Raw genomic sequence first — 24,026 nt, 5'->3', positions numbered from 1 at the left:
GGTACATTTACAATGTTTAAAAGACATTTGGACAGATCCATGGATGGGAAAGGTTTTAGAGGGATATGGGTCAAATGCGGGCAAATGGGACTGGCTCAGGTAGGCACCTTGGTCAGTATGGATGAGTTGGGCCAAAGGGCCTGTTTCTGTGCTGTATAACTCCATGAATCTATGACTCTACACCCTGCTGTAATGTCTTTAGTAACAGTGTTCAACATTTTCCTGGGACAGATGCTTAGTTATTGGCCTGTAGTTTCCTGCTTTCTCTCTCACAGTCAAAAAGTCAAAGTTGAGTTTGTTGACAGATGCACAAGTCCATGTGTGCACAGGTGCAATGAAAAACTTACTTGCAGCAGCATCACAGGCACAGAGCATCAGATACACAACATTCACAAGAAAAACATAAATTAAACATAAATTCTACACAATTTTTACAAGAAAGAACACAATTAGAACAAAAAAGGTCCATTTTAGTGCAAAGTGATCAAAGTGGTCACGGTGTTGCTAAACTGCAGTGTTGAGGGTTTTGCCGGTTGGTTCAAAAACCAATAGTTTGGTTGGTTCAAGAAAGGAGTGAAGGAGCCATTTCTCCTGTCTCAATCCAACGCAACTGTACCCGAATGTAAGAACATCAGAACCAGGAACAGGAGGAGGCCATCTGGCCCATCGAGCCTGCTCCACCATTCAATAAGATCATGGCTGATCTGGCCGTGGACTCAGATCCACCTTTTCCCAAAACCCTTAGTTCCCCAACTATGCAAAAATCTGTCTAACTGTGTCTTAAATATGAGGCAGCCTCCACTGCTTCCCTGGGCAGAGAGTTCCACAGATTCACTGTTCTCTGGCAAAAGCAGTTTCTCTTCATCTCCATCCTAAATCTACTCCCCTGAATCTTGAGGCCATGTCCTCTCGTTCTAGTCTCACCTACCAGTGGAAACAACCTTCCTGCCTCTACCTTATCTCTCCTTTTCATAATTTCATATGTTTCTATAAGATCCCCTCTCATTCTTCTGAATTCCAGCGAGTACAGTCCATAAGAGACTTAAAGAGACTTGGAAAATATTTGGAAACATAAAGAGACTTGGAAAATCAAAACCAACACATCAACTATCTCACCTGCCATTTCCTTTAAGAGCCCAGGATGAAGTCTAAGAGGACTGGAAGAGCGGTCTGCCCCGCCACACCAACACTGGACTGAGAGCCCACTGCGGTGGTGAAGACAGCTCTACCGAGTGTGAAGGAGGGAGACCTGCCAGTGGAGAGTTGGCAGGGCAGAGTCTGGAGCTGACGGGCATAGCCGAGGGTTCCTCTGGTGGGAAGGCTGAGGAAGGAGTGGAGTTGGAGTTGGAACAACAACAACAACAACTGACTGCAGATGCTGGAATCTAGATTGGAGAACTCCAAGCGCAAACTAGAGGAACAGAACCTCATTTTCCATCTGGGAACCTTGAGGTCTAACAGCATGAACATTGAATTCTCCCACTTTACGTAATTTCCCCCACCCCCTAGCATGCTTCTTCCCTTTTCTAGCCCACTTTTTTTTCCCTTCTCTCCTTCCCTGTGACGCATCCCCCGGTGGATCTGCTCTCCCCTCCTCTCCCGCACCTGCCCATCACTATCTCTTACCTGCATTCTACCTATCGCCACCCTGTGCCCACCCCCACCTCCCTTTCCCACCTATTACTGCTCTGCTTTTCCCTCCTATATATTGGGCTTCCCCTTTTCCTACCTTCAGTCCTGAAGAAGGGTCCTGACTCGAAACGCTGACCGCCTGCTTTTCTTTACGGACGCTGCCTGACCTGCTGAGTTCCTCCAGGATCTTAGTGTTTTTCAGCTTGGGGACATCAATGATCTTTTTGTCAATGTGACTCCCCTACCTTTCCCAGGGTAAGGGAGTCTAAAACCAGGGGTACAGTTTTAAAGTGAGAGGGGAAGATTTAATGGGGAATCTGAAGGACAACTTTTTCACCCAGAGGGTGGTGGGTATGTGGAACGAGCTGCCAGAGGAAGTGGCAGAGGCAGGTACGATTACAATGTTTAAGACATTTGAACAGGTTCATGGATAGGAGAGGTTTAGAGGGAAATGGGCCAACACAGGCAAATGGGACTGGCTCAGATAGACATCTTGGTTGGCATGGACAGGATGGGCCAAAGGGCCTGTTTCCGTGCTGTATAACTATGATTCTGTGACTCTATCCGTTGGGAATGGATGGGTGGAGTGGAAGGGATGGCCCCAACCAGCAGGACGTTGCTGGTGGAAGTTCAAGGAGGTCAGTGAGGTCACTGTGTCAAAGCTCACAGAAGGTCAAGGGGGAAGGGGTTATCTCAGTCACATGGGGTGACATCATTGACATTGACCAGACCTGGGGCATCATAGTGGGGCAGTTACCGGATTGGAGGGAAACGAACAGGGAATTCCGGGGAAGATTGGGAGAGGGAAGGGGATGGCAGATGGGGCAGTGATTTGGAAGGACTGCAGCTCAAGGGCTGGGTTTGAGGTGCGTGAGACGATGGTAGGTTTGAAGGATGGGCAGGTACCGGGGCAGTAAGGTCCCAACGTGGGTTCTGGGGAGACAACCAGGGCAGCCAGTGGGGACGTTGTCGGGGGGCAAGGAGGTAAGTCTCTTGGACAAGATGAGCTCAGAGAGGGAATGTCACAGATCTGAAGAAAGGCCATCGACGTTATCTCTCTCCTCAGACACTGGCTGACCAGTGAGAATTCTCAGCATTTCCAGCCCTGTAGGACTTTTCTACAGGATTACATCTGATGCTTTCCTCAGGAAGCCTTACAACAGCAGTTCCTACAGGGGTGATCGAGCGGACGCAGGGAAGCCTTTCCCCTTCCTGGGACATCCAGACCAAAGGCTGGCACCCAAAACAGGGGATTGCTATTCAGGTCAGTGAGGAGAAATCACCTCACCCAGAGGGTGGTGCTTCTTGGAATTTTCTACACAAGGGGCTCTTTGAGGCTCACTCCCTAGACAGTTCAAGACACTTCAATAGATACTTAAGTATCAAAGGGATCTGGGGTCAGTTCAGGAAAATGGCACTGAGGTAAAAGATTGGCCATGATCCAACTGAGTGGTGGGGCAGGAACGTGGCGGTTAATGGTCTTATCTGGTGTTGTGATAGACAGACTTGGGTTGTTTACTTGGATCGGCGGAGGCTGAGGGAGAAGAGAATAGGGGTTATCAAATTATGAGAGGCACAGATAGGGTAGACAGACAGAGTCTTTTCCTGGGGTTAGAAATGTCAGATAATAGAAGGCATAGGTTTAAGGTGACAGGGAGAAAGTTCAAAGGAGATGTGTGGCGTAAGTTTTCACCCAGAGAGGGTGGGTGCCTGGAATGCGCTGCTGGGGGAGGGGGTCGGAGGCAGATACTATAATAGCTGTTAGACACATGAATATGCGGGGAGTGGAGTGATATGGACCATGTGCAGGCAGGAGGGGATTGGATTAATTCGGCATCGTGTTTGGCGCAGCCATTATGGGCCAAAGGGCCTGTTCCTGTGATGTACTGGTCTGTGTTCTGTGTTCTAAGATATTGGGCCAATGCACAAGTCCAGTCTGGTCTGTGACTCAGATACAGAAGCAATGGCCACAATCGTGGCTGATGAAGGTTCTGTGCCTGCTATTTTCAAAATATTTGATTAGGAAGAAAATTATTTCAACATATATCACTGCCACAGACCAGCTCAAACTGCTATAACATCCATTGATGTACCTTTCAATCACTTCCAAGATGCAGGACAGGCAGAGCTAATGTGTTATTGTGGGATGTGTTGGCTGGCTTCAGACACGATCAACACAGTGGGATTCACGCTGCCTCCTGTCGGTAGAGGGGGTGGTTTCTGAGCCCTGGTGGTACGAGTCACCTTCACTCCATCTGTTGGGCAGCAGAGGCACATCTGACAACCCCTGCACCTTGGAGGTTCAGGAGAACGGGCAGAGAGTCTGAAACAAGGGCACCCACCACAGCAGCACGGCAGGTCAGCTCACACTCCTGCCCCAAAGTGAGAGGTCAGGGCTTCAACTCCCATGTCAGAGACATGAGCACAGACAGCGGGGGCAGTACTGAGGGAGCGTCACACTTAGGGAGGGGCACGACTGAGGGGATCGAGGGTGTTGTGGACGGTGAGAATGCGATTCTTCTCTGAAGTGTTTCGTGGTGCATCTCGCGGGTGTTTAGTTTGCATTATTTTGCTGTAGTTATGTAGTTGCTTAGTTTCTTCTCTTCTGTATTAGTTGTAGTGTTTTGACACTGGTTGCCATTTTGTAGTGCTTTTAGTTAATAAATGTTTATATACTGTATAAAAAAGGGGCGGTACTGAGGGAGGATCACACTGTGGGAGGGGTAGTACTGAGGGAGGGTCACACTGTGGGAGGGGTAGTACTGAGGTTCTGGCCAGTCGGCCTGCTTGCCCGTCTTCTGAGCTTACGTGCGTGCGCAGGTGTCCTTGGAGAGGGAGCACGCAGTCTCCGCGGGCACCCTGGTTGAGTTCTGCGTCGGTGGGCCCCTCAGGGGATCACGTGTCGTGAGCGGTGAGAACACAATTCTCATCTGAAGTGGTGCATGTTGTGGTTGTTTAGTTAGTGTTATTTGCTGTAGTTACGTAGTTAGAATCTGTCTGCATAGTTTTTTCTTCTTTCTGTATTAGTTGTTGTAGTTCTGACACTGGATGTCCCTTTGTGGTGCTTTTAGCGAATAAACGTTTATAAAAAAAAGGGGCAGTGCTGAGGGAGTGCAGCTTTGTCAGAGGTGTTATGGTTTGTCAGCGGCAGTGCTGAGGCAGTGCTGCACTGTCAGTGTGCTCCCTCTTTCCATAAGGCCAATATCTATTCCCCAAAGCACCCACTAAAAAACAGTGACTTCCCCACTGCGGTTGGTAGGACCTTGCATGTGTGTGCGACCTAGTGTGTGTGTGTGTGTGCAGGACCTTGCGTGTGTGTGTGCGGGACCTTGTGTGTGTGTGTGCGGGATCTTGCACGTGTGTGTGCGGGATCTTGCGTGTGTGTGTGTGGGATCTTGCGCGCGTGTGTGTGGGACCTTGCGTGTGTCAGCATGCCTGCTGCGGTGTCGCTGCACTGCAGAAGTAGCAAGTGCACCAGCTGCAAGCAGTTAGGGGATGCCCTGAGGAGATGCTCGTCTCCGTTTGCCGAAGCTCCTCGCTGCAGAGGAGGCTGAGACACAGCAGACATGAAGACGCACTCAGCCAACAAACCCCGAACCCTGAGCCAAACTCAAACCACATCAAAGATGCTGCACAACTTGGAGATGAACAGTGCTCTCCTGCACATTGGTATCTCCCGCACAGAAAACGTCCTCCAAACACTGACAACAGCTGCTGACTTTAATATTTATTTGCTATCACTTAATTAGTTCAGAAAAAGAGTTATAACATAAACTCAAATTCATAGCAAGCATCAGCATCTCTGCAGAGATGGTCTCTCACTCTCAACAAAAGCAGCCGGAGTGTCGTCAGAGCTAGCAGAGAGAATTGGTAAAAACAGACTGTTACTGGTGAAAAGCTGAATGTAAATATAAGGTGTGCTCTGACTGAAGGGAGGTGCAGTGTTTGAGCCATGCTCACCGAACAGAAAATATGCACAAGGTTGTTTGCCCTCACCTGCAGGCAAGAATTAGAGGGACCGAAACTTGTCTTGATACAGTCAGCATTTAAAAAGCCAGCTTGGTTAAACTGAACCGGTTCATCGCTCTTAGAATGGCAGCAAGTCAACAGGGAGACACAAGAGACTGTAGCTGCTGGAATCTGGAGCAGCACACAAGATGCTGGAGGAACTCAGCGGGTCAGGCTGTCTCTGTGGGCAGAAATGGACAGTCGACATTTCGGGTCGAGACCCTTCATCAGTCCAGGGTCTTGACCCGAAATGTCGACTCCTCAGTGGACTCCATTTACACTTCTCACTGCCTTGCTAAAGCAGCCACATAATCAAAGACCCCACCAACACCAGACATTCTCTCTTCTCCCCCCTCCCATCGGGCAGAAGATACAAAAGCCTGAAAGCATGTACCACCAGGCTCAAGGACAACTCCTATCCTGCTGTTATAAGACTATTGATAGGATGGACTCTTGACCTCACAATCTACCTCGTCGTGGCCGTTGCACCTTATTGTCTGCCTGCACTGCACTTTCTCTGTAACTGTAACACTTTATTCTGCATTCTGTTATTGTTTTCCCTTGTGCTACTTCAATGCACTGATGTGATGAAATGATCTGTATGGACGGCATGCAAAACAAAGTTTTTCACTGTACCTCGGTACATGTGACAATAATAAACCAATTTACCAATTTACCACCTTCCTCCACAGATGCTGCCCGACCTGTTGAGTTCTTCCAGCATCTTGTGTTGCTAAAAATAACAAGGGCTGCTCCATCCCAAACCTTGGCTCACCCTGACAAGTGCCAAGTTCAGTTTAACATTCCCTGGTCTTCTTACACTGTCAGATGAGAACACTTACAATTAGCAATCAGGGTATAATGCTGCAGCAAATGACAAACAAATTAACTTGAAGTTTAGATTATGGTTCCTTCTGAAGATTGGTGGAAACGCTGTCAGCTTATTAACAAAATGGAAACAATCCCACTTTGCCTCATACCAGAGTCACAGAGTTATACAGCATGGAAACAGGCCCTTTGGCCCAACTCGTGCATGCTGACCAAGATGTCTCTCTGAGCTAGTCCCATTTGCCTGCACTTGGCCCATATCCCTCTCAATCTTTCCTGTCCATGTACCTTACAAAATGTCTTTTAAACATTGTCATTGTACCTGCCTCTGGCAGCTCGTTCCTTACACCCACCACCCTCTGCGTGAAAAAGTTGCCCCTCTGGTTCCTTTTAAACTTTTCCCTTCTCACCTTAAACCAACGTGCTCTAGTTTTAGACTCAGGTGGGTATAAAAAGACCTAATGGGTGTTACTTGCACTTTCTTTATCTATAGATCTGCCCATAGTTTGCTGGTCTGTGTTCCAGTTGTTGACTGAGAAATATTTCTGGATGAGCATGTACACGATCGGGTCCAAGCAACTATTGAATGAAACCAGCCACAATAAGATCATTTTGACCTTTTGCATTTTTACCAGCATTTGACATTCGTTGTATGTTATTCGGTGAAAGTTTGAAAAAAGCTGATAACTGACATAAGGTAACTGACACAGAACACAGGTAAATACAGCAACACAGATCCTCAGCTGCGTTTTCTTGTAAAGTCTGTGGTTTTGCTGGACTGTGCTGTTTTTACTCACCTTGGACAAGTAGATTACAACTAAAACATATAAAAAAACAAGTGCCATTAAAGTAATAAGAAACAGTATTGAAGTGGCAATGAGCACAATGAAGTTGGGCTGTAACTGTGTGTACACCTTGACACTGTAGCATTGAAATCCAGATGTACTCATTGATTTCAATGTGTAAATTGAACAGATTGTCACAATTAAGATGCCTGCAATCCAGAAAGCCGCACAGGCGAACTTAGCAAAAGTGAGTTGGTACAATGCATTGAACTTCTTGTCAGGGAACTTTACAATTACTGCATATCGGCTAAAGCCTATGAATATTAAGCACAGCGTCCGGCAGGCAAGTGTACAGTAGAAACAAAGATTGAGGATCATGGTGATGGTAATGCATCTCCCTGAGCTCTCTATCCAGGTGTCTCCCATCACCAGCAGTGCGACTCTGACAGGCAGAGCCAGGCAAATGATCAAATCGGCCACCGAGAGGTTCATCAGGTAGATGTGCACACCACACTTCCTTGAGAATCGCTTTTGAAATATTAGTAAAATCCAGCAATTGGCCAGTACTCCGGTGAAGCTGATGAGAGAATACATGACAGGGAGGTGGCGTTTCTCCAGCGGGCCTGCGGTGTAGTTACACTTTTCATCCATTGTGGAGAGGTTCATGGTTCACTGCTGATCTCAATGCCCTAAAAAAAAACAACATATCTCCGTGTTGGAAGTCCAAGTTGAGATGGTATAACAACAACTTGTATCTCTATAGCTTCCGTATTGTAATGAAATATCCCCAAATCCGCCAGATTTTGGCAGCCAGTGGGAAAGGGCAAAAACAGGGTCACGGAGCGGGGATTTAAGGAACATTCTGAAGGAGGTAGAGGATGGGTGGAGGGAAGTTTAGGAGTAAATTCCAGCCAGAGGTCCTTGGCAGGTGAAGGGAGGAGGGATTAATTCCAGGGCTGAGCAGTGAAGGGTTCTGGAGTTTGAAGGGAGCTGTGGAAGGGTGGAAGTTATTGGATATGGCTCACCCAGCAGTGGGAGGGACGGAACAAAGCATTGGAGGAGTCCTTCAATGTCAAACCAGTGCCCAGTGCCAGCTGACTTTCTCCTGAAGATCAGCCTGAACCTTCTGAGCGACAGCCCCTGATGCAGTCTGCGGCTTGCTCTCCACCCCAGTGTTCGCTTTTCTCCTACCTGGGCTCACCTTGAGCAGGTTCCTGATATAGCCCCTGCTTGGCTGCACCATCATCGGCAAGTTCCAGCCATAGAAATGCTTCGACCGGTGGCTAAACCATGCCCCAGAGGTACTAGCTGTCAAAGCTGTCAAAGATCTTGGAATGTCGCTGATCTTCACAAAAACTGAAAAATGTTCATGAACTATTACAAATAGTCACATCATTAACACCTTTAAAAATTATAACATTCTTGAAAAATATTAATAAATCTAAAATACTTCATGAAACTGGAAGGCACTACAAATGGTGCTGAGGTCGAGAGGGTTGACAGCTTCAAGTTCCTGGGAGTGAACATCACTAACAACCTGTCCTGGACAAACCACGTGGATGCCATGGCCAAGAAAGCTCACCAGCGCCTCTACTTCCTCAGGAGGCTAAAGAACTTTGGTTTGTCCCCTTTGACTCTCACCAACTTTTACCGATGCACCATAGAAACCATCCTATCAGGATGCATCATGGCTTGGTACGGCAACTGCTCTGCCCAGGACCACAAGAAGCTGCAGAAAGCTGTGGACACAGCCCAGCACATCACGGACACCAGCCTCCCCTCCTTGGACTCTGTCTTTACCTCTCGTTGTCTTTGTGAAGCAGCCAGCATAATCAAAGACCCCACCCACCAGGGTCATTCTCTCTTCTCTCCTCTTCCATCGGGTAGAAGATACAGGAGCCTGAGGGCACGTACCACCAGACTTAAGGACAGCTTCTACCCCACTGTGATAAGACTATTGAACAGTTCACTTATACAATGAGATGGACTCTGACCTCATGGTCTACCTTGTTGTGACCTTGCACCTTATTGCACTGCACTTTCTCTGTAGCTGTGACACTTTACTCTGTACTGTTATTGTTTTTACCTGTACTACATCAATGCACTCTGTACTAACTCAATGTAGCTGCACTGTATAATGAATTGACCTGTAAGATCGGTTTGTAAGACAAGTTTTTCACTGTACCTCAGTACAAGTGACAATAATAAACCAATACCAATACCAAAAATTAACTGCATTTAAATACATTTATGTTAACATTTGTTAAGTCAATTAATTAAAAAAATATTGTAACTTAAAATGTACCTCTCATCCTCAGAGCCGTTCCTCTCCATTGAAATAAATTGAGTTATTGAAGCTCAGAGAACCATGAGTCTTTGAAACTCTCTTCCCTCAGGGCAGTGGAAGCTGAGTCTTTGAATATGTTACAGGCAGTGTCAGGTAGAGACACTAACGTGGTAGGGAGATGGGGAATGCAGAGTTAAGGTTACATTTCTGATTATCCATCTTATTGAATGGCAGGACAGAGTACGGGGCCAAATGCCTACTCCTGCTCCTAATTCATATGTGTTTACATGTATGTATGTAGATTTGTATGTGTGAAGTTGCATGTATGCAGGGGTGTTTATATGTATGTTAGTATGTATGTATGTATGCCTGTAGGTATGTATACCTGCTGGTATGAATATGTGTATGTTCATATGTGTGTTTGTATGTAAGCACTGTGTCCGAGTGCAGCCACAATGACAGTGAGGAGGACCTGTCGGCAGGACTGGGGTTTCCTCACTCACATGGGTTGTCCTCAGGGGTGAATGGATCCTCAGACGGGTCCCACACCCAGCTGCCCTCACCTCGCCCACCACACAAAGGGGTGGGTCCCACTGGGACTGAGCCACAGACCTCTGAGCCAGACATGGAACACTACGCACTGTGCCCCCACTGGTACCCAGGACACCAGGGTCAATGCTGGGCTGCCGATCTATAGGAGGGATGGAAGTGAAGGTGAAACTAAAGGTTTCTGAGATGAACAATGTGAAATCAGAGGAGTTCTTGACCCAATAACTGCCAGGTTTCCATGGACATCAAAGGGATGCAAAAGTGGGGGAGAACTGCAGATGTTTCTGGACCAGGATTAGTTACAGACTGCCTCAGGCCCACAGGGAGTGAACTGGAACACACCAGGCATTGGGACTGCATCACCTGGGGTCAGCACAACATACGTCCCAACACCTGGGGTCAGCACAACACACCTCCCATCACCTGGGGTCAGCACAACACACCTCCCAACTCCTGGGGTCGGCACAATGTACCTCCCAACACCTGGGGTCAACACAACACACCTCCCAACTCCTGGGGTCAGTGCAATGTACCTCCCAACACCTGGGGTCAACACAACACACCTCCCAACTCCTGGGGTCAGTGCAATGTACCTCCCAGTGCTGACAACCAACCAGCTCCATCCTCCCCAAGTTACCCACAGGGGTCTGCAGATCAATCCAATGAAAAACCAGAGTTTGACAAGGGTCGGGAGATCTAGAAGGGCCAGGGGAGTGGGACTCGTATTGCAAAGGCCAATCAAGAAATTAATTCTAAATTTTCACAGGTTGGGGTGAAGTAGCAAGAGCAGAGAAAGTGGACAGAGATCAAAGCATGCAGCTGGGAGAGGCATCTTGTGGACTGGTTTGGAACCTCAGACACTGAGTTTGATGGAGACCTTGCTCACATTGCCTCCATTTCCCTGAACCTCTGCTCTCACAGCCAAAGAGAACAGAGATACCCTTGGGCCTCACCTTTCACACCACCAGTCTCCCCATCCAGCACACTCTCTGACATCATTTCTGCTGGCTGCGACAGGATCCCACCTCCAGCCACATCTTCCCCTCTCCTCCGTCTTTGCCACTCTCTCGTGACTCCCTCCCCTCCCCTGGTATTTTCCCCTGGAACTGTAGAGGGTGTAACACTTGTCCCTAGTTGTCCCTACACCTCCTCCCTCACCACCATCCAGGGACCTAAACAGCCCTTCCAGGTGAGACAAAGCTTCACCTTCACCTCCTCCACCCTTGCCTACTGCGTGCAGAGCTCCTGATGTGGCCTCCCCTACAACGGCGAGACCAAACTCAGACTGGGTGGCCGTTTTGCAGAGCACCTACGCTTGGTCCGCAATGGCTGTCCCGAGATCCTGTTGCATGCTGGTTCAACTCCCCTTCCCATTCCCACACCGGCCTGTCCATCCTTGACCTTCCCCACTGCAAGGAGGAGGCCCAACACACACTGGAAGAACAACACTTCATATTCCACCCGTCTACACCCAATGGTATGAACTTCGTATTTTCCCATTTCAGGTAACCCACACCCCCCACGTTCCCCTCTCCCTCTGTCTCCGCAACCACCTCCAGTCCTCCTATTTTTGTTCCCTCCGTCTCCCCGATGAAATATATTTTTGCGTTATGTGGCTGAGCAGTGAATATTTTGCCTCTTACATTCACATTGGCTCTTTATGATTTGACTTTTACAAGTTCAATTTCCTCAAAATTGAAAGCATTAAAAACAGTACAAATTCTACAAGTGTGAAAGATATATAGATATGGATAAACATGCCTCAGGGTAACCAACAATAAAGCAGCTAGAACCACAGCGGCTGATCCGTCCACAGTAACCACCCATAGTAAAACACAGAAACACTGAACAAAACATACCTGATGTAAAAAGCAAGGGAAATATCTACGGTGTTTAAACTCTACAGGAGCAAAACAGGTAGCACAAAATCTTACAGTCTGTATCGATGCCTGTCAGTCAACATGATCTCCGATTCTTTGTGGAGTCATGGCTTTATACATTTGCATGGGGGAGGGTCCAATGACTGTAGCATTCTGATGATGAGTGTGGTGTTGCTGCTGACATGGGGAGACTGAAGTGAAATTCATGTATGTTTGGTGCAGTTCTGGGTCCTGATGTTGTTCCAGGTTCGGTAAGGAGTTCAGTCCTGTTAGCAAAGCCTCTCCCTTCTATTCTGTTCTCCTCCAATGAGACGGTACCAGCCCATTCATCGACCTTCATTTTGTCACAGCTGGAGCATGGGTGGGCACTCTGTCATCTCCGCTTCATCAATTGTGTAACGTCCTCTGTAGCGGTACAGAGCCAGTCAGGTGCAGAGGAGAATGGAACAGTTCAGCAAGGACCTCACTCTACGTGTTGGACTCCTGACCAGCTTCATCACTCAGGTGTTCCGCTGCCTTAACACCTGGGTATCTCTTTTGCCACCATAACCACCCAGCTCTTCTGCCCACTGTTGAGGGCCCAAATGTCACTGTGGATGTTTTATGGTGGGCCCATTGTTCCCATCCCCACAACTGCAGGGCGGCTTCCCAATTCATCAGGTCTCTGGGACCCTGGGTCTTAGTGAAGCGAGCTAACTTCCCAGTTCACGGCTGTGGCTCAGGGAAGCTCAATGACCATTACCCTGGGGGAGCTGCCTGTCTCCTGCCAGCCTGGGTCATCCTGTGGTCCATCAGTCCTGCACGTCCATTCCTTCCACTGTTGTTATCAATCCTCTGGTTTATATTCTCTTGGCCAACAAAGAGAACTTCACAGAGCATTAGGCATCCCTTAACCTCCAAATGTTGGTTCACACTGAACACACTCTCCATTCTGTTCCGGGACAGTTGTTTTTAACAGACTGACAAGCAGAGCTCCTCTTCCAAAATCCATGCCGCTCTGCAGAATGGGGCTGGTGCTGGAGGCAGAGAGGTGACAGGCACTCAGTTCAGCTGTCCAGGGCTGGGCACATCTACTTCAGAGGTATCGATGGAAGGAAGAGTCTGGCCCATTCCCCGGGAATAATTCACCGGGTCACCAAAAGGGCACCAAGGTGCCTCCTCACTTACCCTTGAAGGAGGAGGAGAGCCCCACTCAAAAAACAGAAGGATAGAAATTCATCTTCTGTTGTAAACACTAAACACGCACCATAATAACTCATGCACGGCAACCACGACCATCAAGATTCAGTTCCTTATGACAGCTTGCCAACAAAGGTACGGCACTCCCTCAGTACCAACCCCCAACAGTGACTCTTCCTCAGTACTGCCCCTTTTTTTTTATAAACGTTTATTCACTAAAAGCACTACAAAAAGACAACCAGTGTCAATACACAACATCTAATACAGAAAAGAAGAAACTAAGCAACGACATACTACAGTAGAGAATGCAGACTAATACTAACGAAACACACATGCAACGCTACACCCTTTAACGCGACACGCGACACTTCAAATAAGAATCACGTTCGTACCGTCCACGACACACGCGATCCCCTGAGGGGCCCACCGAGCGCCGAACTCAGCTAGGGTGCCCGTGGAAACCGCATGCTCCCTCAGTACTGCCGCTCCCACAGTGCGGTGCTCCCTCAGTAACCTGCCCTGAATGCCAGACTAGATTTCCATTTCCCAGTAGGTGGTCTTGAAACACAACTCCCCGCCCCTTGAGCTTCACTCAACAACAGCTGAGTTGCTGAAATGTTTTTATTTAAATGGTCCATTTCTGAATTTGGCAACAAGAATTCTGAGAAGTAAGACCCTCGTTTTTCTGAATTTGGATGTGATGATAAGGTGCCAGACACCTGTCTTCGGTGGGGATTTCCAGCACAGGGCCCTTGGTTTTCCTGTAATCAGTGACTGACGGCGTGTAGCTGTTGTGTGGAGGCCCACCACACGACCAGCCGTTATAGCCACACGCTGCCAATAGTGGATGAGCTTGGCAGCTAGAGAGTGCACTAGGCACCATGGTAACACATAACTATGTGGGTAAACTGCCACTCTGAAACCTCAGGGCACTCTCTGAATATTTCAGCACTTCTTGAACTGCTTCAGCTAACCATACCTCAAGAACGCACACCATTCTCCTCAGGAGGAAACTTGCAGAAAGAATTCATGTCTTTGCACTGAAGCTTTGTTATGTATAAGTTTCCTCAGACCTTTGTATTGATTCTGGAACCTCACCAGCTCAAGGATATTGTGCCGACTCTACACCAAATATCCCCAAATATATAAACTCACACAACTAATCTTAGGCAGAGCAGGAGCCAACATTACTGTTTCGTGAGATCTTTGGCTGGTTTTTCACAATGAGTTATTCACACCTTCCTGTTCTCCACGGCTTTGTAAACATTTTCTGGCAGCATTTTCCTCACATTAGAGGAAGGAAAATTCTGCTGTTTGACATTGAATGAATTGCTGTGGCATTCAGGTTGAATTTTCTTTGGAACCCAGCAAGAGGAGGGAGGCCATTCAGCCTCAGAGTCAGGTTTGTCACTCAGTTACACCAGACCTGCTGCCTCCCTGAGGTTTGTCCAGGCCCTGAATCTCAGATGTGACATTTTCAGTCTTAAGAGAATTTAGGGAGAGAGGTTTGGATTTTCCACTGTCTTCTGGTGAAGGATCTTCAACCTGAAATGTTCTTCTGCCCACTGATGCTGACAGACCTGCTGGGTGTTTCCAGCAGTTTCTGTTTCTATTTTAGATTTCCAGCATCTGAAGTTCGTTTGATTTTTATTTATTTGTCTGGCCTCTACTGGGTTATTGTGTTCAATTCTGGTCGCCTCATCATAAGGAGGTGTGAAGGCATTGGAGGGGTACAGAAATCAATGATATAATGGTGACTGGTTTGAGGGACTCCAGTGGTAAAGATGCCTTGGAGTGGCTGGGACCGTTTCTTTAGAAGATTGACAGGGAGGTAGAAGCACAGAAGGGGAGGTGAGGACTAGGGCAGATCAGCTATGATCATACAGAATGGTTGGACAGGCTTGAGGGACCGAGTGGCCTACTCCTGCTCCTATTCTGATGAAAAACACTCTGATGCTGGAGGAACTCAGCAGGCCAGGCAGCATCCGTGGAGAAAAGCAGGCGGTCAACGTTTCGGGTCAGGACCCTTCCTCAGGACTGAAGATAGGAAAAGGGGAAGCCCGATATATAGGAGGGAAAAGCAGAGCAGTGATAGGTGGACAGAAGAGGGGAGGCGGGGTGGGCACAGGGTGGTGATAGGTAGATGCAGGTAAGAGACGGTGATGGGCAGGTGCGGGGGAGGAGGGGAGAGCAGATCCACCGGGGGACGGGGCACAGGTGAGGAGAGAAAGAAAAACAAGTGGGGTAGAAAAAAGAGAGGCTGGGGAAGGGAAGAAGAGAAGAAGCAGGGTGGGGGGGGTGGTGGGGGGGGGTGTGGGGAAGGGGGGTGGGGATTTCTTAAAGTGGGAGAACTCAATGTTCATGCCGTCAGGCTGCAAGGTTCTAAGGCGGAAAATGAGGTGCTGTTCCTCCAGTTTGCGCTTGGAATTCTCCCGGCAGTGGAGGAGGCCGAGGACTGACATATCAGTGACAGTGTGGGAGGGGGAGCTGAAGTGACCGGCGATGGGGAGATGCAGATGGCGGTTACGGACGGAGCTCAGGTGATCTGCGAAACGGTCACCTAGTCTGCGTTTGGTCTCGCCGATGTAGAGGAGGCCGCACGGAGCACCGACTGCAGTAGATGATATTAAGGGAGGTGCAGGTGAATCTCTGTCTCACTTGAAAGGACTGTTTGGGTCCCTGGATGGAGGTGATGGACGTGGTGCAGGGGCAGGTGTTGCACCTATGGCAGGGGCAGTGGAAAGTTCCTGGGTTGGGAGCGGGAGGGGGGGTGGGGGAGGAGTGAACTAGGGACTCATGGAGAGAATGGTCCCTGTGAAAGGCAGGAAGGGGTGGGGAGGGGAAGATATGCTTGGTGGTGGGGTCCTGTTGGAGATGGCGGAAGTGGTGGAGAATGACGTGTTGGATATGTACGCTGGTGGGATGAAGTGTGATGACGAGGGGGACCCTATCCCTGTTGGGTCTGGGAGGGGTGGGGATGAGAGCAGAGGTGCGGGAAATGGCAGAAATATGGATGCGAGCTCTCTCGACCATAGACGGAGGGAAGTTTCCTCCAGCATCAGAATGTTTTTCACCTAGATTCCAGCATCTACAGTCCTTTGTTTCTCCTGTTCCTATTCCCTTGTGTTCCTGTATTCTGTATAGAATAGATTTGGGCTGTGGGAGGGCATTCCTTTTAGGGTCTATAGGTCACAGGTGTAAACCAAAGGAGAAGAAAATGAAGGCTGACCTGAGGAAAGGAGTTTTTACACAGAGTGTGGTTGGAATCTGGGGCGCACTACCTGCAGATGTGGTGCTGACAGCTTCCACTGTGGCCTTCAAGGGGAAATTGGAAAAAGGATGGTGGAGACTAATTAGCAAGGCTACAGAGAAGGTGTCAAGTGGTGGAACTTCTCAGGTAGAGGGCCAGTACAGGACTGTTGGGCTGAATGGCCTCCTGTTCTGTAATCATTCTGTGATCCTGAGATTCAGTGAAAGCCATCACTTTCACTTCTGGGACTCCCACACGGAATGATTGGAATTATGCACAAAGTCTAGGAGTAGTTTTGGAATCAAGAAATTCCATTGGTTTTATTGGGCAGATCCTTTCCCCTGGAACATGTCAGAAACCACAACTAGCAACATTAGGTCCCAAATCGTCAGTCTCCTCTTCTTCTCCAGGACACCCTTGGGATTGAGGGTGACTCGATTTCTCTCCAGTTCTGTGTGTTCAGAGGTGGCTGATGAGGCTGTTGTGGGATCCGTGCACTCTGCTGTGTGTGGGACAGTAGGGTGACTGATAGGATGACTGGGTGGGCATGTCGGGAAGTGGTGTGGTGTAATCCTGACAGATGGACTGGAAGTTCCCAGTGCCATTTGGAGGGGTCATGGGCAGGGGTTCCAGGAGCCAGTGGATATGTTATCAAAGTCAAAGTCAAGTCTATTGTCATCTGCACAAGTACATGTGTACACAGGTACAGTGAAAAACTTACTTGCAGCAGCATCATAGGCACATAGCATCAGATGAGCAGCATTCACAAGAGAAACATAAATTAAACATAAATTATACAAGAAAGAACACAATAAGAACAAAAAAAGTTCATTATAGTGCAAAGTGGTCCCTGTGTTGCTATACTGAGGAAGTGATTAGCGTTGTGCTGGTTGAAGGGAAGTAGCTGTTCCTGAACTCGGTGGTGTGGGACTTCAGGCTTCTGTACCTCCTGCCCAATAATACATTTATTGTGGAGACTTTGATCACATCCTTCAATCTTTTTCTCCATCTGCCTTGTAATCTCTTGCTCTGACCGAGTTTGGAACAGAGAGTGTGTGTTGGGAGTCTGGTGTTGGGCATGTGAATGATGTAGTCCATCCAGTGGAGCCAAACGAGTGGAACCGGGAGCTCAGTGCTGCCGATGTCAGCCTGAGTGGACAATGATGGTTCACGTCGGTGGATATGGAGGATTTTGTGGAGACCCCAGTGCCTTGATGTGGACCCATAGGTAGCCCAGGTCTCAGGAACACACAGGAGGCAGCTAGCACTACTCTGCTGGCAGGCTCCTGGTTGGTCTGCTCCTGGGCCTGATCAAGGTGGACATTGACGGGTCCAGGCAGTGGGCAGTCGAGGGTTCTGCCCCAGCCCATTGCCTGCACCTTGTCCAGGATTATGCCTGTGCCCATGTGCCCCTGGGGAGGGAACACGCAGTATCCATGGGTATGTTGGAGGCCTTCCAGGACCAGTGGGTGCCACAGGCATTCTGGATAAGGCTGACCATGTTGTAATTTGAAGCTGTTGATTGTAAACTGTGTGAATAGCAGAATATTGAAGCAGTGTACTAATGTACTGGATGCAGTAACTGGATGCAGACACATGAATGATAGAGAAATGGAGGGCTATGTGGGAGGGAAGGGTTAGATAGATCTTAGAGTGGGATAAGATGTCAGCACAACATTGTGGGCCAAAGGGCCTGTACTGTGCTGTAGTGTTCTATGTTCTATGTATTGGTATTGGAATTGGTTTATTATTGTCACTTGTACCAAGGTACAGTGAAAAACTTGTCTTACAAACCGATCGTACAGGTCAATTCATTACACAGTGCATTGAGGTAGTACAGGGTAAAACAATAACAGAATACAGAGTAAAGTGTCACAGCTACAGGAAAGTGCAGTGCAGGTAGACAATAAAATGCAAGGTCATAACAAGGTAGATTTTGAGGTCAAGTGTCCGGCTCATGTGATACTGTGATCATGGAATAACTCTCCTTTGAAAAGGAAAACGAAACGATGCTGGCAGTGGACAAACCTTCAGTGGCAGAATGCCAGTGTGGACACTGTCCCAGTTACGGGTGTTGGAAGAGAAGCTGGGACCCACATGATCAACGTGATTAGTGAGCACTAACCGGTGACTGAAGATCAATGAACATTAAAACGAAGGACAGAAATTGATCAAAGAACAGACAAGGAACTGAAACCGTTCATCAATCACTCTCATCACATCTGGACTTCGGTATAACAGCTGGCAGGGTGGTAGGGATGGCCAAGGAGCGGGTGATGCAGGAACACTGTGACTCAGTGTGGCACATCACTGCACCAGTTTCTTGCTGAACCACCCTGCTCACTACCACAGGTGTGGTACACTACCTGTAGAACTCAGTACCATCATGCAGTGACCTTAACCAGTGACTCTTCTCTTTCCACAGACACTACCTGCCCTGCATTCCTTGGCTTTATATTTCACATACGCAACATCTGCGGTATTTTGATTCTGATAGTGAACCCGAGCATTTTACTCTGTCACCTGGTAGACTGTATTTAATCTTTACTTTAGTGGCATTGTATTTAAATCATCTCCCACTTAATTAGATCACTTCAAGGGATGCAGATGAGGTGTGGAGGAGGTGGGGAGGCAAGGTAGGGGGTAATCAGTTAACTTCCAATCCAACATATTTACCGTGGGACTCGGTCTGAATGATGTTTCATATCTTTCTGTCTATGATATCCAGTGTTGTGAATGGAAGTCAGTGAGTTATAAAATGTAGGTCAGGGGGTGGTTTTGTGCTAGGTAACTGCACACTCTGAGCCCATTTGCATCAGTCCCATTGCCTTACACTAACACCTTTATTGATCAATGATTCAGTGCATTATGCTATTGTTAACCGCATACGAAACTCTGAAATGCCCAACGGGGGACTTTAATACTTAGAAACCACTCAGCTTTCGAAATTGAGTCCTTTTCCCTGCCAAAACTGCACATAAAAGCGATTTAACCCCATTTAGTTGACAGCAATGATCATCCACAGGCGAAATTTTGCCCGTCAAAGATTGGTCTCTGCTACTTCCACACACGTTATTGGTGAACTTGACAGTTTCCTTAAGGACTTCACTGGTCTTGTGCCACATGTTTCATTTGTTGGGGCTCTGGCTATTTCTGATGGTTTTCATTAACCACTCACAAACAGCCAGGAGCACTAAGTGCTGAGTTCAGCAATGAATGTCTGTTGGAGGATCTGCAGTCCGGCTGAACTCTTCCCACATCATCTGCCAGATTAGCTTCTCACTGGTCGTTCAGATCCTCTCTGTTGTTCTGGGTTAACAGGTGAACTGTGTGCTCCCACCACCATCCATGGCCTTCAGTACAATCTCATGGGGTTTTGTTGAGTAGGGAGGTGCCTCACACAGGAGATCCTCGTGTCCCCCATTCCTGCCTTCCCCCTCCCCTCCATGGAACCCTGTCCTGGCACTGCTGTGTAGCTGCCTCCAGTACGATCTCTCTGACTCACCTGCCAGAGCTTAGAGACAACTCACAACTCCTTGACCCTTGGAGCACCAGTTGTTGGATGCCAGAATCTGGAGCAACAAACAATCTGCTGGAGGAACTCAATGGGTCGAGCAGCATCTGTGGGGGCAGAGGAATTTCAGGTCAGGTCGGAACCAGGACCTGAAACGTTGACAGTTCCTTTCCCCCCCACAGATGCTGCTCGACCTGCTGAGTTCCTCCGGCAGATTGTTTGTTGATCCTGCTCAGTTGTTCCAATTCTACACCCACACCTCATTCCCATCCCTTTATTCCTGCCGAGGAGGTAATGAATCATGGAGTCACAGAGTTATACGACACAGAAGCAGGGCCCTCAGCCCAGGTCGTCCATGGGGGTCAAGGTGTATTACTGACCCAGTCCCACTTGCCCGTATTTGGCCCATATCCCTCTAAACCTTCCCCATCCACATACCTGCCAAACATTGTAATTGTACCTGCCTCAACCACTCCCTCCGGCAGCTCGTTCCACACACCCACCTGCCCCTCAGGTCCCCTTTAAATCTTTCCCCTCTCACCTTAAACCGATGCCCTCCTGTTTTAGACTCCCCTGCCCTTGGAAAGGGAGGGGAGTCACACTGACAAAACGATCAATGACGTCCTCAAGTTGTTGTTGTTGTTGTTCCAACTCCAACTCCACTCCTTCCTCAGCCTTCCCACCAGAGGAACCCTCGGCTGTGCCCCCAGCAGACTCTGCTCTGCCAACTCTCCACCGGCGGGTCTCCCTCCTTCACACTCGGTGAACCTTTCCTGTCCTCAACTACTCCTAACTACGTCATTCTTGACTTTAATTGCAAAATCAATATTTCTAGGTACTTTACTCCTATGGTCAATTCCTCTTGTTATAAAACACATAATTTATATATTACTTGCCTTCCTGATTGCTTGCTTCACCTGCTCATTGGCCTTCAGTGACTGTGTCCGTGGACGCTTGGGTCCCTCTGAACACTGAACATTTGCCATTTTGAAATTCTTCTGTTCGGTGTGCTGCAGCTACCTGATGTTTCCCACGTTCTATCATCTGCCCTGTTCTCCCACTCACTCAGTTCATCCACACCCCCTTGAAACCCCCCTTACATCCCCTCCCTCCTCACAATCCCAGCTGGTCTCCTGTCACCTTATGTCGCACTTTGCTGTACGTGCAAAGTCCTGCTCCTTCTGTTCATCGAATGTTTACATGTTACACAGAACATTGAACACTACAGCACAGGAACAGGCCCTTCGGCCCACAATCTTGTACTGCACTAATTAAACTGGTAATTAAATGCCTAACTAAATTAATCCCTTCTGCCTACACACAGTCATATCCCTCCATTCCCTGCACATCCATGTGTCTATCTAAGAGCCTCTTAAACTCCTCTATCGTATCTGCCTCCACCACCACCCCTGGCAACACATTCCAGGCACCCACCACTCTCTGTGAAAAAAACTTGCCCTGCACATCTCCTTTGGACTTACCCCCTCACCTTAAATGCATGTCCTCTAGTATTAGACATTTCAACCCTGGGAAAAAGACACCAGCTGTCTACTCTATCTGTGCCTCTCATCATCTTATAAACCTCTATCAGGTCTCCCCTCAGCCTTCGCCGCTCCAGAGAAAACAGCCCAAGTTTGTCCAACCTCTCCTTATAGCTCATACCCTCTAATCCAGGCAGCATCCTGGTGAACCTCTTCTGCACCCTCTCCTAAGCCTCCACATCCTTTCTATAATGAGGTGACCAGAAGATATTTATTTATTAGTCACATGTACATGTACAAGAACTGAGCGCAATAGTAAGATGTGGCCTGACCAGAGTTTTATAAAGCTGCAACATAACTTTTTGACTCTTGAACTGAATGCACAGACTAATAAAGGTAAGCATGCCGTACACTTTCTTTGCTATTTGTTTAACTTATCTGCCATTTCCTTATTAACCAATACAATTTTTCCTGCCTCACTCTGTAAAGGAACCGCATGAACTTTTGCCAACCTTTTTCCTTTTACCTCTCTGTGAAGGTACTCAGTTTGATTTGAATTGGTTTATTATTGCCACATGTACCAAGGTACAGTGTCTTGCATACTATTCAGACAGATCAATTCATTACACAGTGCATTGAGGTAGTACCATAGAACCATACAGCACAAAACAGGCCCTTCGGCCCACCATGTTGTGCCGTCCATCAAACCACCCTCACACTACCTAACCGTTTCCTCCCGCATATCCCTCCGTCTCACATTCCTCCATGTGCCTATCCAACAGACTCTTGAACCTGTCCAATGTATCTGCCTCCACCACCACCCAAGGCAGTGCATTCCATGTACCAACCACTCTCTGGGTGAAAAACCTTCCCCTGACATCTCCCCTGAACCTCCCAGCCGTAACCTTAAAGCCATGTCCTCTCGTCGGGAGCATTGGTGCCCTGGGAAGGAGGCGCTGACTCTATCTATTCCTCTCAATATTTTATATACCTCTATCATGTCTCCTCTCATCCTCCTCCTTTCCAGTGAATAAAGCCCTAGCACCTTAAGCCTTTCCTCATATTCCATAGGTTCTAATCCAGGCAGCATCCTGGTAAATCTCCTCTGCACCGTCTCCAATGCCTCCACATCCTTCCTATAATGCGGCGACCAGAACTGAACACAGTACTCTAAGTGTGGTCTAACTAGAGTTTTGTAAAGCTGCATCATCACTTCGCGGCTCTTAAACTCAATCCCACGATTTATGAAAGCCAACATCCCATAGGCCTTCTTAACTGATTTATCCACCTGTGAGGCAACTTTCAGTGAACTGTGAATATGAACCCCCAGATCCCTCTGCTTCTCTACACTGCCAAGTACGTTGCCATTTACCCTGTACTCTGCCCTGGAGTTTGTCCTTCCAAAGTGTACCACCTCACACTTCTCCGGATTGAACTCCATCTGCCACTTGTCAGCCCAGCTCTGCATCCTATCAATATCCCTCTGTAAGCTCTGACAGCCCTCCACACTATCCACAACACCGTCTATCTTAGTGTCGTCCACAAACTTACTAACCTAGCCCTCCACCCCCTCATCTAAGTCATCTATAAATATCACAAAAAGTAGAGGTCCCAGAACCGATCCCTGCGGGACACCACTAGTCACTGCCCTCCAATCCGAGGGCACTCCTTCCACCACAACCCTCTGCTTTCTACATGCAAGCCAATTCCTAATCCACACAGCCAAGCTTCCCTGGATCCCTTGGCCTCTGACCTTCTGAAGAAGCCTACCATGAGGAACCTTATCAAACGCCTTACTAAAATCCATATAGACCACATCCACCGCACTGCCCTCGTCAATCTTCCTCGTCACCTCTTCAAAGAACTCTATCAGGCTTGTGAGGTAAGATCTTTCCTTCACAAAACCATGCTGGCTGTCCTTAATCAGTCCATGATTCTCTAGGTGTTCATAGATCCTATCCCTGAGAATCCTTTCTAACAGCTTACCCACCACAGACGTGAGACTCACCGGTCTGTAATTCCCTGGACTATCCCTACTACCTTTTTTGAACAAGGGGACAACATTCCCCACCCTCCAATCCTCCGGCACCATCCTCGTGGACAACGAGGACTCAAAGATCCTTCCCAGCGGTTCAACAATCTCCTCCCTCGCCTCTCGAAGCACCCTGGGGAATATCCCGTCAGGCCCCAGAGATTTATCTGTCTTGATAAATCAAGAAAAAATGAAAACAAGGAAAAGAAAGGAAAAAAAAAGGAAAAAAAAACAAGTACAAGGAAAAAATGATACAGAATGCGGAGTAAAGTGTCACAGCTACAGGGAAGTGCAGTGCAGGCAGACAATAAGGTGCAAGTTCATAACGAGGTAGATTGTGAGGTCAAGAGTCCATCTTATCGTACTAGGGAACCTTTCAATATGCTTATATCAGTGGGATAAAAACTGTCCTTGAGCCTGGTGGTACGTGCTTTCAGGCTTTTATATCTTCTGCCTGATGGGAGGGGGGAGAAGAGAGAATGTCCCAGGTGGGTGGGGTCTTTGATTATGTTGGCTGCTTTACCGAGGCAGTGAGAAGTGTAGACAGAGTCCATGGAGGGGAGGCTGGTTTCTGTGATGTGCTGGTCTGTGTCCATAACTC

At 48.1% G+C, this 24,026-nt stretch overlaps 1 long non-coding RNA gene across 1 annotated transcript; it reads right to left on the bottom strand.

Moving 5' to 3' along the window:
• Positions 1 to 7,389: 7,389 nt before the first annotated feature.
• LOC127582113 (uncharacterized) lies at positions 7,390 to 12,036 on the bottom strand. Its single transcript, XR_007958059.1, has 3 exons — positions 11,949 to 12,036; positions 8,445 to 8,609; positions 7,390 to 7,942 (listed from the first exon to the last, which is right to left on the bottom strand). It is a non-coding gene; the product is annotated as an uncharacterized LOC127582113 (long non-coding RNA).
• Positions 12,037 to 24,026: the final 11,990 nt, after the last annotated feature.

Source organism: Pristis pectinata, chromosome 23, assembly GCF_009764475.1.
Source record: "Pristis pectinata isolate sPriPec2 chromosome 23, sPriPec2.1.pri, whole genome shotgun sequence".
Taxonomy (NCBI): Eukaryota; Metazoa; Chordata; class Chondrichthyes; order Rhinopristiformes; family Pristidae; genus Pristis; species Pristis pectinata.
Note: the sequence above shows the minus strand (reverse complement) of the source record. Positions and strands in the feature narration are given on the sequence as shown.